This window comes from Schistocerca americana, chromosome 3, assembly GCF_021461395.2.
Source record: "Schistocerca americana isolate TAMUIC-IGC-003095 chromosome 3, iqSchAmer2.1, whole genome shotgun sequence".
Lineage (NCBI taxonomy): Eukaryota > Metazoa > Arthropoda > Insecta > Orthoptera > Acrididae > Schistocerca > Schistocerca americana.
In genome coordinates, this window is record NC_060121.1 from 876355434 (window position 1) to 876368218 (window position 12785).

Genomic DNA, 12785 nt, shown 5'->3' on the forward strand with positions numbered 1-12785 from the left:
ATTCATGTTTCTTCTTTTTTTACTTATTCCACATCCAAGAGGACCACTTCACTTGGAGGCTGTGGAAAGTACATCAGCATATTTGTTTCACACATAATAGTTTTCTGAGCATGATACCGTGCCACAATGTAAAACCTATACTGCAGAAACCAACGTTTCTGCGACGGTTACAGTGGCTTCCTTCTGTATCTACCGGTGTGATTTAGCTGTGCAGCCTAACTTATATTTATGATATTACTGCTCACTGAGCATAACACTATGTTAAAATTTCTTAAAGATTATTGTTATACAGTTGGTCACTTGAGGCGGAAGGAGCGGGAACTTTACTGTGGTTTCTATGCGACCAGCTTGGGGGAGTCATGCATCGATTGTACGATCATGTTATCGACGCTCTCTCTCTCTCTCTCTCTCTCTCTCTCTCTCTCTCTCTCTCTGTGTGTGTGTGTGTGTGTGTGTGTGTGTGTGTGTGTGTGTGTGTGTGTGTGTGTGTGTGCGTGTTTATATAATGGAGTGCCTTCTGCGCTTTGACTTCATATCGTACTTCGCACAAAGTTACTACCAGTCTTCTGGTGTTCGGCTACTCTGAATTTGCTGTGTTGCCCTAGACGAATGTAGCTCTCGTGATCCGCTACGTGCGTTGCAGCAACACTGAGGCCAGGAAACAATTTAACGAAACCTGTGTACTGGTCAAGCAGCCGGCTTTGACGAAACGCAAGATCCGAGAAACCATCGAAATAATGCAACACACCAACAACATGAAAAGAGGGGACGGACTCGGGCTCGCCCTATTCTGCCTGCCAGCCCTCAGAGTGCAACAGGCCGCACCAACAAACAACACGAGAAGCGAGCGCTACTAGCGAGTTAAAAGTGCCTGCGTCCAGCAGGTGGGAAACGGGAGTCCACGCCTCATTCGCCGACGTCCACCAATAACGGCACACAATGCGAGAAGCAGCATACAACAGCAGACACCCCCCCCCAACTCACCCCACCCCAGTAACCTACTACAGTAAACTTCCCGCTCCTTCCGCCTCACGTGACCAATCGTATCAACTTAACACAACTAAAGCACGTCAGAAGACTAAGAAGAAGCCACTGTAACCGTTGTAAGGTGGCTATAATTTCGCACCTTACAAGCACTCATCCACATACTTTGCCGGGAACTACAACCACAATTAGGTATCATTTGATAGGTTGTACATCGTATATATGCATATTTAAAGCAGACTGACATTGTCACGTACGCCTTGTAAATAATTGTTAACGCCTATTGCATGAAAGGTGACGGAGTGTCTTTATTAACAGAACGGCGTAATGAATGATTGCCTATAATAGTAGAGGTTGGAACGCCAGTGGAGATGAAATGGCAGAAAGAACGCAAGCTCTGGGTGGAAGGCCCGCTCAGGTGTTGGTCCTGCTTAAAAACAGGAAGTAGCTAGACGGACGTCGTGGCACCTGGGCTCTGGAGCACAATAGGGTGACGGCCGGCCTCTATTGTAGCAGCACCAGAAGGACAACCGGAACTCTGTAAATCTTGGACGCAGGTGAAAGGAATATGATTCGTTTTCGGATTTACGAGGGTGAGGAGCCGAGCCTTGCTGGGAAGCCAGCGGCGGAGAGATGAGGTCTTCCGCTGTGAGCGCCCGTGTGTGACGGTCGCTTGGCATCAGCTTTGCTATCAGGAGAGTTTATAGTTAGAACAGTTAGGCACTGTACTGTTCCGCGAACATATACGATTCTGGACTTCACCTCCGGGTTGGAAGTTGTTGAGTACGCAGTAGTTTGCGTTTCTCGTCTGTAGAACACAGAGAGGAGAAGACAGTACTAGAGTATATTAGTCAGAGGACCACCTTCTGCCGTCCTAGTGTTTGAAAGAGTTTATTTGTGACTGGAGTTCTTCCATCGTCGCAGACGAGTACGAGAACCATCACTTCGACGTTGTGAACGCAGTACTTAGGGTGATATCGCAAATTGCTTCAGCTTATTAGGGCTATAAAGCTAAACAGCTGTGATCATGTTAGTTTATTTCCACTGAGGTTCCACACCACCGTAGATCATATTTGAAAGTAGTGTCGTCCAGTGTTTGGTACGTAGATGATGTCAGTCATTTTGTGTTATTGATATTAGATCGCGCAGTCATACTAAGGGGCAGAGTTGGGCAATTGATTGATAATTTTAGTTAGGAAATATAGACAATTGTACTTAAAGAGTTGTTTTTAATCTATAATAAATATATATTGAACAACAACGTTTATCATTTAGTAGTATTAGTTGCCTTCATCATACATTTATGTTTAGATTGTAACTTTATATATATATATATATACTCCTGGAAATTGAAATAAGAACACCGTTAATTCATTGTCCCAGGAAGGGGAAACTTTATTGACACATTCCTGGGGTCAGATACATCACATGATCACACTGACAGAACCACAGGCACATAGACACAGGCAACAGAGCATGCACAATGTCGGGTCTAGTACAGTGTATATCCACCTTTCGCAGCAATGCAGGCTGCTAGTCTCCCATGGAGACGATCGTAGAGATGCTGGATGTAGTCCTGTGGAATGGCTTGCCATGCCATTTCCACCTGGCGCCTCAGTTGGACCAGCGTTCGTGCTGGACGTGCAGACCGCGTGAGATGACGCATCATCCAGTCCCAAACATGCTCAATGGGGGACAGATCCGGAGATCTTGCTGGCCAGGGTAGTTGACTTACACCTTCTAGAGCACGTTGGGTGGCACGGGATACATGCGGACGTGCATTGTCCTGTTGGAACAGCAAGTTCCCTTGCCGGTCTAGGAATGGTAGAACGATGGGTTCGATGACGGTTTGGATGTACCGTGCACTATTCAGTGTCCCCTCGACGATCACCAGTGGTGTACGGCCAGTGTAGGAGATCGCTCCCCACACCATGATGCCGAGTGTTGGCCCCGTGTGCCTCGGTCGTATGCAGTCCTGATTGTGGCGCTCACCTGCACGGCGCCAAACACGCATACGACCATCATTGGCACCAAGGCAGAAGCGACTCTCATCGCTGAAGACGACACGTCTCCATTCGCCCCCCATTCACGCCTGTCGCGACACCACTGGAGGCGGGCTGCACGATGTTGGGGCGTGAGCGGAAGACGGCCTAACGGTGTGCGGGACCGTAGCCCAGCTTCATGGAGACGGTTGCGAATGGTCCTCGCCGATACCCCAGGAGCAACAGTGTCCCTAATTTGCTGGGAAGTGGCGGTGCGGTCCCCTACGGCACTGCGTAGGATCCTACGGTCTTGGCGTGCATCCGTGCGTCGCTGCGGTCCGGTCCCAGGTCGACGGGCACGTGCACCTTCCGCCGACCACTGGCGACAACATCGATGTACTGTGGAGACCTCACGGCCCACGTGTTGAGCAATTCGGCGGTACGTCCACCCGGCCTCCCGCATGCCCACTATACGCCCTCGCTCAAAGTCCGTCAACTGCACATACGGTTCACGTCCACGCTGTCGCGGCATGCTACCAGTGTTAAAGACTGCGATGGAGCTCCGTATGCCACGGCAAACTGGCTGACACTGACGGCGGCGGTGCACAAATGCTGCGCAGCTAGCGCCATTCGACGGCCAACACCGCGGTTCCTGGTGTGTCCGCTGTGCCGTGCGTGTGATCATTGCTTGTACAGCCCTCTCGCAGTGTCCGGAGCAAGTATGGTGGGTCTGACACACCGGTGTCAATGTGTTCTTTTTTCCATTTCCAGGAGTATATATATATATATATATATATATATATATATATAGATCATAAGATCTGCTTCAGGGGGTAGTCACACAGGGCCAATTCATCATTTTAGCGTTTATTATTTTCCGCTGCGCACATTCATTTTACACCCGCCTGGAGTAGCATCTTGGACCGTGACTAAGACGTTGGTTTCTCAGAAAACTTATGTCAACTGACGCATGCCACGGAAGCCTATGCAATTATATACTGTATTTGTTTTCCTTTGTAAAAAATGGTGTATCTTGGAGCATCACCTCAATATGGATCTTTCGTCGCGAAAGTACGTCTAACTTAATCTACTAAAAGTCGTCCAATCCAAAAGGCATAATGAACTGCTAATCTTTGAATGCGCATTATACTTAATATCTAGGTTAGGTATATGTTGCTTAATGTATATTTTTGAAAAGTTACCTACAGAAGTTTCACGAAACACAGACAAAAGCTTTCTTATTTAGCAAGCAAGGACATACTCAACAATTGTCGAAACAGTTCATGCTAGTCTCACGAAGCAGCAGCAGCACCACCACTACCACCTGTTAGAGCAGAAATGTCGGTATTTAATACTACTCAACTATTCCACAACACCCGAATCTCCTCAAGCACACGTTCAAACCACCATACCCACTTCTCTCGCATTTTTTTCGTTTATCAGTACTGATTCGGTCCCAAACATCATTCAGTTTCTGTGGTCGGATGAACGCCTCGCTATGGAGAACGGCCTCACTGGACGTCTAGCTGTTATCTTCATTAATTATTCTGTGACTAATTTTTTTTCATCTTACACCGCTCTGGCTACTAGTATTCCATCCTAGAGATGGCACGTTTTACGATACTATCATTTACATTAAAGGGGATGTCATGATATTACTTGGAGACACTCTGAATTGGTACCACACTAAAATTAAATTTACATATGAAATAGAAAAAATGGTTCAAATGGCTCTGAGCACTATGGGACTTAACTTCTGAGGTCATCAGTCCCCTAGAACTTACAACTACTTAAACCTAATTAACTTAAGGGCATCACACACATCCATGCCCGAGGCAGGATTCTAACCTGCGAACGTAGTGGTCGCGCGGTTACAGACTGAAGTACCTAGAACCGCTCGGCCACCCCGGCCGGCTATGAAATAGAAAACCGGCGTAATGAACTCAGCTTCAGTGACCTAAAACTACGTTTAATAGACGGTAAAATTAACTTTGGTATTTACAGGAAACCTGCCACAACAGGTAACATTGTTCATGCTGCTTGTTATGACCCCTTTAAGCAAAAACCGGCGTTGTGTAACGCTATGTCGACCGTATGTTCAAAGTCTCCCTAACCCCTTCTGCTGTTGAAATTAGTTAGTTGCGTGTTCCACAGATCATTTGAACGATTCTTTCTATCGAAATGTTGTTGAACGTATCAGTTTGCAGGATGATATGTATACACGATAAGCTCAGTAGCATGCTTCTTCCACTTGAAGTTTTCATCAACACGAACACCCAGGAATTACTGAATTTAACAATTTGAAGCATACAGCAGTCAACAACGGGTATCAAGCGGGTCTCGTACAAAAATTTTATAAAGCTAAAACAAAGGGAAATATTAATGCCTCTTCACTCAATAAAAATGACCTCACTGTAAAGAAATACATTACAATATTATTACTAGGTGACATTTCATATCGTACTGCGAAGTGTTTAAAAAATATGACGCCAATTCGTCCTTTACCTCCAATGATGTCACCACGCTGCTGTTCAAGGATCATACTAATTTCTCAAACAAGGGATTCAATGCAATGGATGTCTGTTTTTTATATAAGACAAATAGCGAGGTCGTTTAAGACCCCCTTTCGTGAGCACTTGCTCAACAAGGAAGGTGTAAATACAGGTAAGTCGTAAAACACTCTTTTCCTCCGATGTGTGCTTAATATGGAAATTTTGCGTATGGTTGATAAGAGCTACAAATTGAACATCTTAGAATAGCTTGAAATCTAAAAACATTTCCGCCTAAATTCTAAAAATATGCTGAATGATCAGCTCGCAATGAAAAATAGACTCTGACTGCACGTCTCTTATAAAATGATGTGAGCTGGTTCATTTTATGTAAAACCAATGCTGGAATTGTCTGACTCGTATTCTACAAACTGAGATGTCACCTTATGGCCTTGATCTACAATATAAGAACTGTTTAACTCTCATACGCTGGTTTGCTAACGATGCTTCACTTCACCAGCTGATCTGTCTGCACCGCCGGCACCCACGCCTGCCACTCACCTCGTCAGTGTTTCCGCAAACCCGCTTCCGTCAGCCAGTCTCGTCTCCAGGATACTGCAAAGTACAATGGATTGACGTTACACCAGAGGCCCACGGCTGTCATCACCAAACTATTAACAAATAAAATTCTATACTTACTTTATGTTAGTCTCCTTCACCCAAAAAATTATACTGACACTTTATTTGTGATTGAACCTTTTAAATAGCGTTTAACTTTCTTTTAAGTCATCCACTTTACATGCTTTTATAATGTTCCACGTTGAGTGTTATCAGTCTGTAGTTGCAATAAATTTTCGCGTACTGTATGAACATTTCGCGACGTGTCGTGTTATTATTGTTCATTAAGGAAGTTATGCAATTTTTCTTACTTTCTGCAAAACAGACTGGAAAAACATCTTGCTAGATTATTAGTGCCAAAACTGGGACATAGTGAACACCGAGTGTAAGCTGTCAGACATTTGTTGAAACACTCAAGAAAATGAAAATAGACCGGAACGACATAATGGTTTGCCTGGACGTGGTGTCACTTTTCACGAGGATGCCAGTGCAAGGAAGACATGCTGGATCTTTTGGCTGAACAGTTTCAATCAGGAATCGTCAAGTTGTTCCGTCATTTTCTAATGACAACGTACTTCTTGTACCGCGGCGAATACTCTGAAGTGACGGATGGCACAGCGAAGGGTTCACCGCTGTCACCTGTAGTCGCGAATTTCTTCGTGGAGCACTCTGAGGAGCAGGCTCTCAACTCTGTGGAGTTGCGTCCATCTTGCTTCTTAAGATACGTCGATGACACTTTCCTGATATGGCCTCACGGTGAAAATACACTGGAACAGCTCGTGTATCACATGAACTTTGTCCATCCCAACATTAAATTTACCATAGAGATTGAGAAGGATGGCAAGCTACTGTTCTTGGATATTTCAGTTGAGCGGAATGCAGGAGGACGGCTTGGTCAGTCAGCGTACAGGAAACCGACGCACACTGATCCGTATTTGAACGGCCGTAGTTTTCATCATCTTGTACACAAGAAAGCGGTCCTGAACACGTTAATGCACAGATCCAAAGTAATTTCTGACGACGACCACCTACAGCCTGAATTGCAGCACTTGAGGTACGTGTTCGTGAAGAATGTTTACAACAAGAGAGATTTCCAAACGCTTTCAGGTACCACCGAAGGAGGACGCCTTGTGGATCGGCGGAAAAAGCCAAGTCGGCGGCTTTCCTGTCATACTGTGGGGCAACGAGCAACAAATCAGGACGTCTGCTGCAGAGACACTGAAAGAGACCAGTGTTCCGGCCCGCCTCCAAATACGAGATATGCTGCGCCCTGCTAAAGATGACATAGCTCTTCGTTCTAGGCGCTACAGTCTGGAACCGTGCGTCCGCTACGGTCGCAGGTTCGAGTCCTGCCTCGCGCATGGATGTGTGTGATGTCCTTAGGTTATTTAGGTTTAAGTAGTTCTAAGTTATAGGGGACTGATGACTTCAGAAGTTAAGTCCCATAGTGCTCACACTGGACTCGCATTCGGGAGGACGACGGTTCAATCCCGCGTCCGGCCATCCTGATTTAGGTTTTCCTGTGATTTCCCTAAATCGCTCCAGGCAAATGGCGGGATGGTTCCTTTCAAAGGGCACGGGCGACTTCCTTCCCCGTCCTTCCCTAATCCGATGAGACCGATGACCTCGCTGTCTGGTCTCCTTCCCCAAAACAACCCAACCCATAGTGCTCAGAGCCATAGCTCTTCGTGTGCTCGGTACGTATGGTGTCCCTTGCGAGTGCGGCAACCTCTATATAGGTCAGACAATTCGTACAGTTGCAGAGCAGAGTGTAGTGCCGAGCACAAGAGAAATCTTAAGCAAAGGGAGCTTGACAAGTCGGCCATAGATGAGCATTGCCTGGAAAACGGACACAAAATACAGTCGTAGAGCACCAAAGTCTTGACTCGTGCGTCACCATACTGGAATTCCAAAGAGGCGGCTGAAACTAGAATGAAAGCAATAATTTTACCAGAGACCAGCGGTTCACACTTAGTAGGGCCTGGAGGTAGGTTTTCGATGTCAAAACGAAGCAACGACGGACGCTTAAACATGGTGCCGGTCCCCTGCGCCCGCTGACTCACTGGGTCCGGCGACGGGCCGGAGCTGCTATGAGCTGCCCAACTCACCTCCGATTGGTGCCAGAGGCCGAAGTCAGCTATACAGAGTGATTTTTTTTCCCACAGAGTACAAACTCTGCCCGCATCTCGTGGTCGTGCGGTAGCGTTCTCGCTTCCCACTCCCGGGTTCCTGAGTTCGATTCCCGGCGGGGTCAGGGATTTTCTCTGCCTCGTGATGGCTGGGTGTTGTGTGGTGTCCTTAGGTTAGTTAGGTTTAAGTAGTTCTAAGTTCTAGGGGACTGATGGCCATAGACGTTAAGTCCCATAGTGCTCAGAGCCATTTGAACCATTTAGTACAAACTCTAGGAATTGGTCGATGAGAGGATACAGAACAAAAACGGTCTAATGAACTTATGCCCAGACATACGTGGTTTCCATGCTAGAAACCATTTATTCAGTCATACATTGTTACAGAGACTGCGGTTTAATACGCGCTGTATCATGCAGCCACAGTTACAGTATGAGTTGAAAACTGTTTCTATGTGCCTCAACGCATGCGTGTAAGCGCCGTAGAACCTTCTGTCTCACACGTTCACATCGGCCAAGCTGCATCCGAACAGTGTCAAAGGCAGCATGAATACACTGCTCCAGTGTCTCCACATCTGGAATAGGCTCTGCATTCACAATACTTTTTGAGACGGCTCTAGAACCAGAAATCGCACGGGTTGAGATCCACTGAACGAGCAGGCCATGCAACTGGACCCTTTTGTCCGATCTGGTGACCATGGAAGACACGATTCACATGCGTCCGGACGTTAACGGCGAAGTGGGCTGGAGCACCATCACGTAGCAGCCATATAACCCTTCGGATCATCAATGGCCCTTGTTTACCAGGAGAGGCTAAGTCACCCGCAAGAAATACCAATAGTTCTGCCCTATTACGCGACGTGGAAGGTAGACTAGTCCCAAATTACGGTCGCCAATTATACCGGCCCAAACATTCTGGCTGCACCGATGTTGATGATTCGTTGTCACCATACCATGGGGGTTCTTCATACTATCCCATAGATGACTGCTGTGAAAGTTGAAGCTACCACTCCTCATCTGTGAGTAGGATGCATGACACAAATCCCGGAATCGTTGGCTTCTGAAGAAACCAGTGACAAAACTGCTCTCGATGTGGAAAGTCTGTCGCTTGTAAGCCCTGCACACGCTGTAAGTGATAATGGTAAACAATTGTCATGGAGGATGTTCCACATACGGTCGTCTAGTTTACCCTGTATTGGCGGCCCAACTGCCTGGTACAGATACGGGGGGGGGGTTTGACTTCCACAGTGTTAACCACTTTTTCCTCCATACCTAGTGTCCGAACATTTCGGATACATCGTTCATAATTTCCTGAAACGACACTGTCTCAGACAATAGGCGAAAGACTCTTGCAAACATTAAATGAAGTGGTGGTTGTCGGTGGGGATAGGCTTCTTGATACAACCTTGCTGCCCGCCGCCGTTGCCATCTGCCTTTCCATATGTACACACCGTGTCGCCAAGCTCTCGATTCGAATAAAAAAATGGTTCAAATGGCTCTGAGCACTATGGGACTTAACATCTACGGTCATCAGTCCCCTAGAACTTAGAACTACCTAAACCTAACTAACCTAAGGACATCACACAACACCCAGTCATCACGAGGCAGAGAAAAATCACTGACCCCACCGGGAATCGAACCTGGGAACCCGGGCGCGGGAAGCGAGAACTGTGGTGTCACCACCAGACACCACACTTGCTAGGTGGTAGTTTTAAATCGGCCGCGGTCCATTAGTACATGTCGGACCCGCGTGTCGCCACTGTGTGATCGCAGACCGAGCGCCACCACAAGGCAGGTCTCGAGATACGGACTAGCATTCGCCCCAGTTGTACGGACGACTTTGCTAGCGACTACATGGACGAAGCATTGCTCATTTGCAGAGCAGATAGTTAGAATAGCCTTCAGCTAAGTCAATGGCTATGACCTAGCAAGGCGCCATTAGTAACATTGCATGTATCTAAAGAGTCTCACTTGTATCGCCACAATCTCCAGATGTACCAAAAGGATGGATTAAAGTTAAGTATTCCAGAAGCTACATACTTTTCTTTATAGCATTCATAACGTATCCTGTTTCAGACCTCACGCACCCTGCTTTGGCTTAGCGCGTGCCTTTCGGCTTCCTCTCATTGTGTCTAGGCTGTCTTGTCTAGACACAACAATTTTTGGCGACGAGTCAACGGAAAGGGTCTTGTTCTTTCTAATTGCTTACATTTACTTGTGTCATGGCTTCGCCAGATGTACTGTCCAAATTTTATCGCTTGCAGAATCAGCAGACGCAAGCGTTATTGGATGCCCTTGGACAGCTCGTCCAGGGTCAACGTGCACTGCAAAACGATGCGGCCGCGCCGCTTCACCGCTACCGCAGCCACAACATGCAGTTGCACCCCCATTTCGTCCCTATGAACCAGCTAAGGAAACATGGACGGAGTGGTCACGCCAGTTTGGATTTCATCTCGCCGCCTACAGAATTCAAGGTAACGAGCGGCAGCCTCATTTATTGGCGTGTGTAGGGGTGCAAACGTACCGTGTGATAGTGAAATTATTTCCCCGACGTGACGTAGCAACTCTGTCCTACGAAGAAATTTTGTCTGCTTTAGATGCCTATTTCAAGGAAACAGTTAATGTCGTTGCAAAAAGGTATACGTTCTTTCGTACAAAACGTACGGCCGGTCAGACTAATAGGGAGTGGGTTGCAACATTGCAAGGCCTTACTAGGGATTGTGCATTTGAGTGTGAATGTGGACTCCCTTATTCAGATACTATGGTACGTGATGCAATAGCACAGAACGTTTCTGATGTTCGCATACGGGAACAGATTTTGAAACTAGTCAATCCCTCCCTTCAACAAGTGATAGACATATTGGATAGACAAGACACGCTTGACTTTGCACAGGAATCATTTGCAACTTCGCCAGCCGTGTGTCAAATTAACCGGCCCGCCGGGCGCGCTGCATGGCCCGGTAAACTGCCCTCGCACACGTCCGCGCAGCTGCCGCCACGCTCTAAACCAGGTGTGCCGTGACAGCATACAACAGCAGTGAAATCATGCCCGCGGTGTGCTACTAGACATTCGCGTGAAAATTGCCCGTCACGCTAAGCTATTTGCTTTTTCTGTAATAAGAAACGACATGTTCAAAGTGTTTGCCAGAAAAAGCTCAGATCACACAATCACAATCATTCCAGGCCCTTTGCTTCGCGCCGGAATCGAACCAAGGACACTCAGGCTCGTGGACCTTCACCCATGGACATTCATGTAGTTAATTCCACTACGTCCAGTGCCACTGTCTCTAACAGTGACTGTGTTTGTCCCACACAAAGTGTGCGTCGACGTCGCCGGAAATCACGTCAATTAGCAAGTGATGCTGTACCTGTATCAGTTCAAATTGCACGAGACAGTCGCTCTCGTCATCAGCAGGACAATAAACTTTTTGTAAATTTGGACTTTAATGGCACGGTCATATCATTCCAGCTCGATACCGGAGCTGCAGTTTCATTGCTCAATCATGACACGTACAAACAACTGGGCAAACCTCCGTTGCGTGCCGCAAATGTTCAGTTAAATAGTTATTCAGGTCAGAATATCCCTGTGTTAGGACAGTGCACTCTTCTTGCAACATATAAGGGACAAACAAAACTTGTGTCATTTTACGTTCTTCGTTCTTCTTCTGCAGTGAACTTGTTTGGTTTAGATTTATTTCAATTGTTTAAAATGTCTATTGTAAATCAGGTCCTATCGGTGAATCAGACTGTGCCTTCCGCCAGTGTTTCTCGGCTATGTGAAGAATTTGCAGACATTTTTGCACCCGGCCTTGGTTGCGCTAAGAACTATGAAGCACATTTGGAACTGAAAGTAAACGTGCCATCGAAATTTTTCAGAGCGCACAATGTTCCCCACGCATTGCGTGATGAGGTCGCAAGAACATTACACGATTTCGAATCTCAAGGTGTGAGTGAATGTGCGCAATGTCTCTTCCATTTCAGCTCCGCTTCATAGCTTACGCCGTAAGGGTGTTCCGTTCGTCTGGACGACGGAATGCGAACGCGCCTTTCGCCAGTTGAAATCGGCGTTGCTTTCTAATACTTGCCTTACGCCATTCGATCCCCGGAAACCCCTTTTGTTGATGGTAGATGCATTGGATTTCGGGATCGGTGCTGTGCTTGCGCACAAAGATGGATCGCATGATCGCCCTCTTGCCTTTGCGTCCAAATTGCTCTCGTCTGCGCAAAGAAATTACTCGCAGATAGAGAAAGAAGCTTTGGCTCTCGTCTTTGGTGTTACAAAGTTTCATGATTTCTTGTATGGCCGTCACTTTACTGTCATCACAGACCACAAACCTTTGACATCGCTTTTTCATCCGAACAAGCCTGTACCTCCACGTACAGCGCCGAAATTCATTCGCTGGTCTCTTTTCCTGTCGCAGTATCGCTACGATATCTTGTATCGGTCCACTGCTAAGCACGGAAACGCCGATGCGTTGTCCCGTTTCCCTGTTGCTGAGGATAGAGCATTCGATTCTTCCGAACTTGCTTGCATGTTCATTGATTCGGAAACCGATGAAGTGGTCGAATCGTTTCCGATTGATTTT

General features: G+C 46.8%; 1 long non-coding RNA gene across 1 annotated transcript in view; it reads right to left on the reverse strand.

Moving 5' to 3' along the window:
- LOC124605641 overlaps positions 1–12785 on the reverse strand; it is a 216089-nt gene that overhangs the window by 90173 nt on the left and 113131 nt on the right. Inside the window, exon 2 of the long non-coding RNA XR_006978666.1 lies at positions 6017–6070. This is a non-coding gene — a long non-coding RNA (uncharacterized LOC124605641). The remainder of the gene's footprint in view (positions 1–6016; positions 6071–12785) is intronic.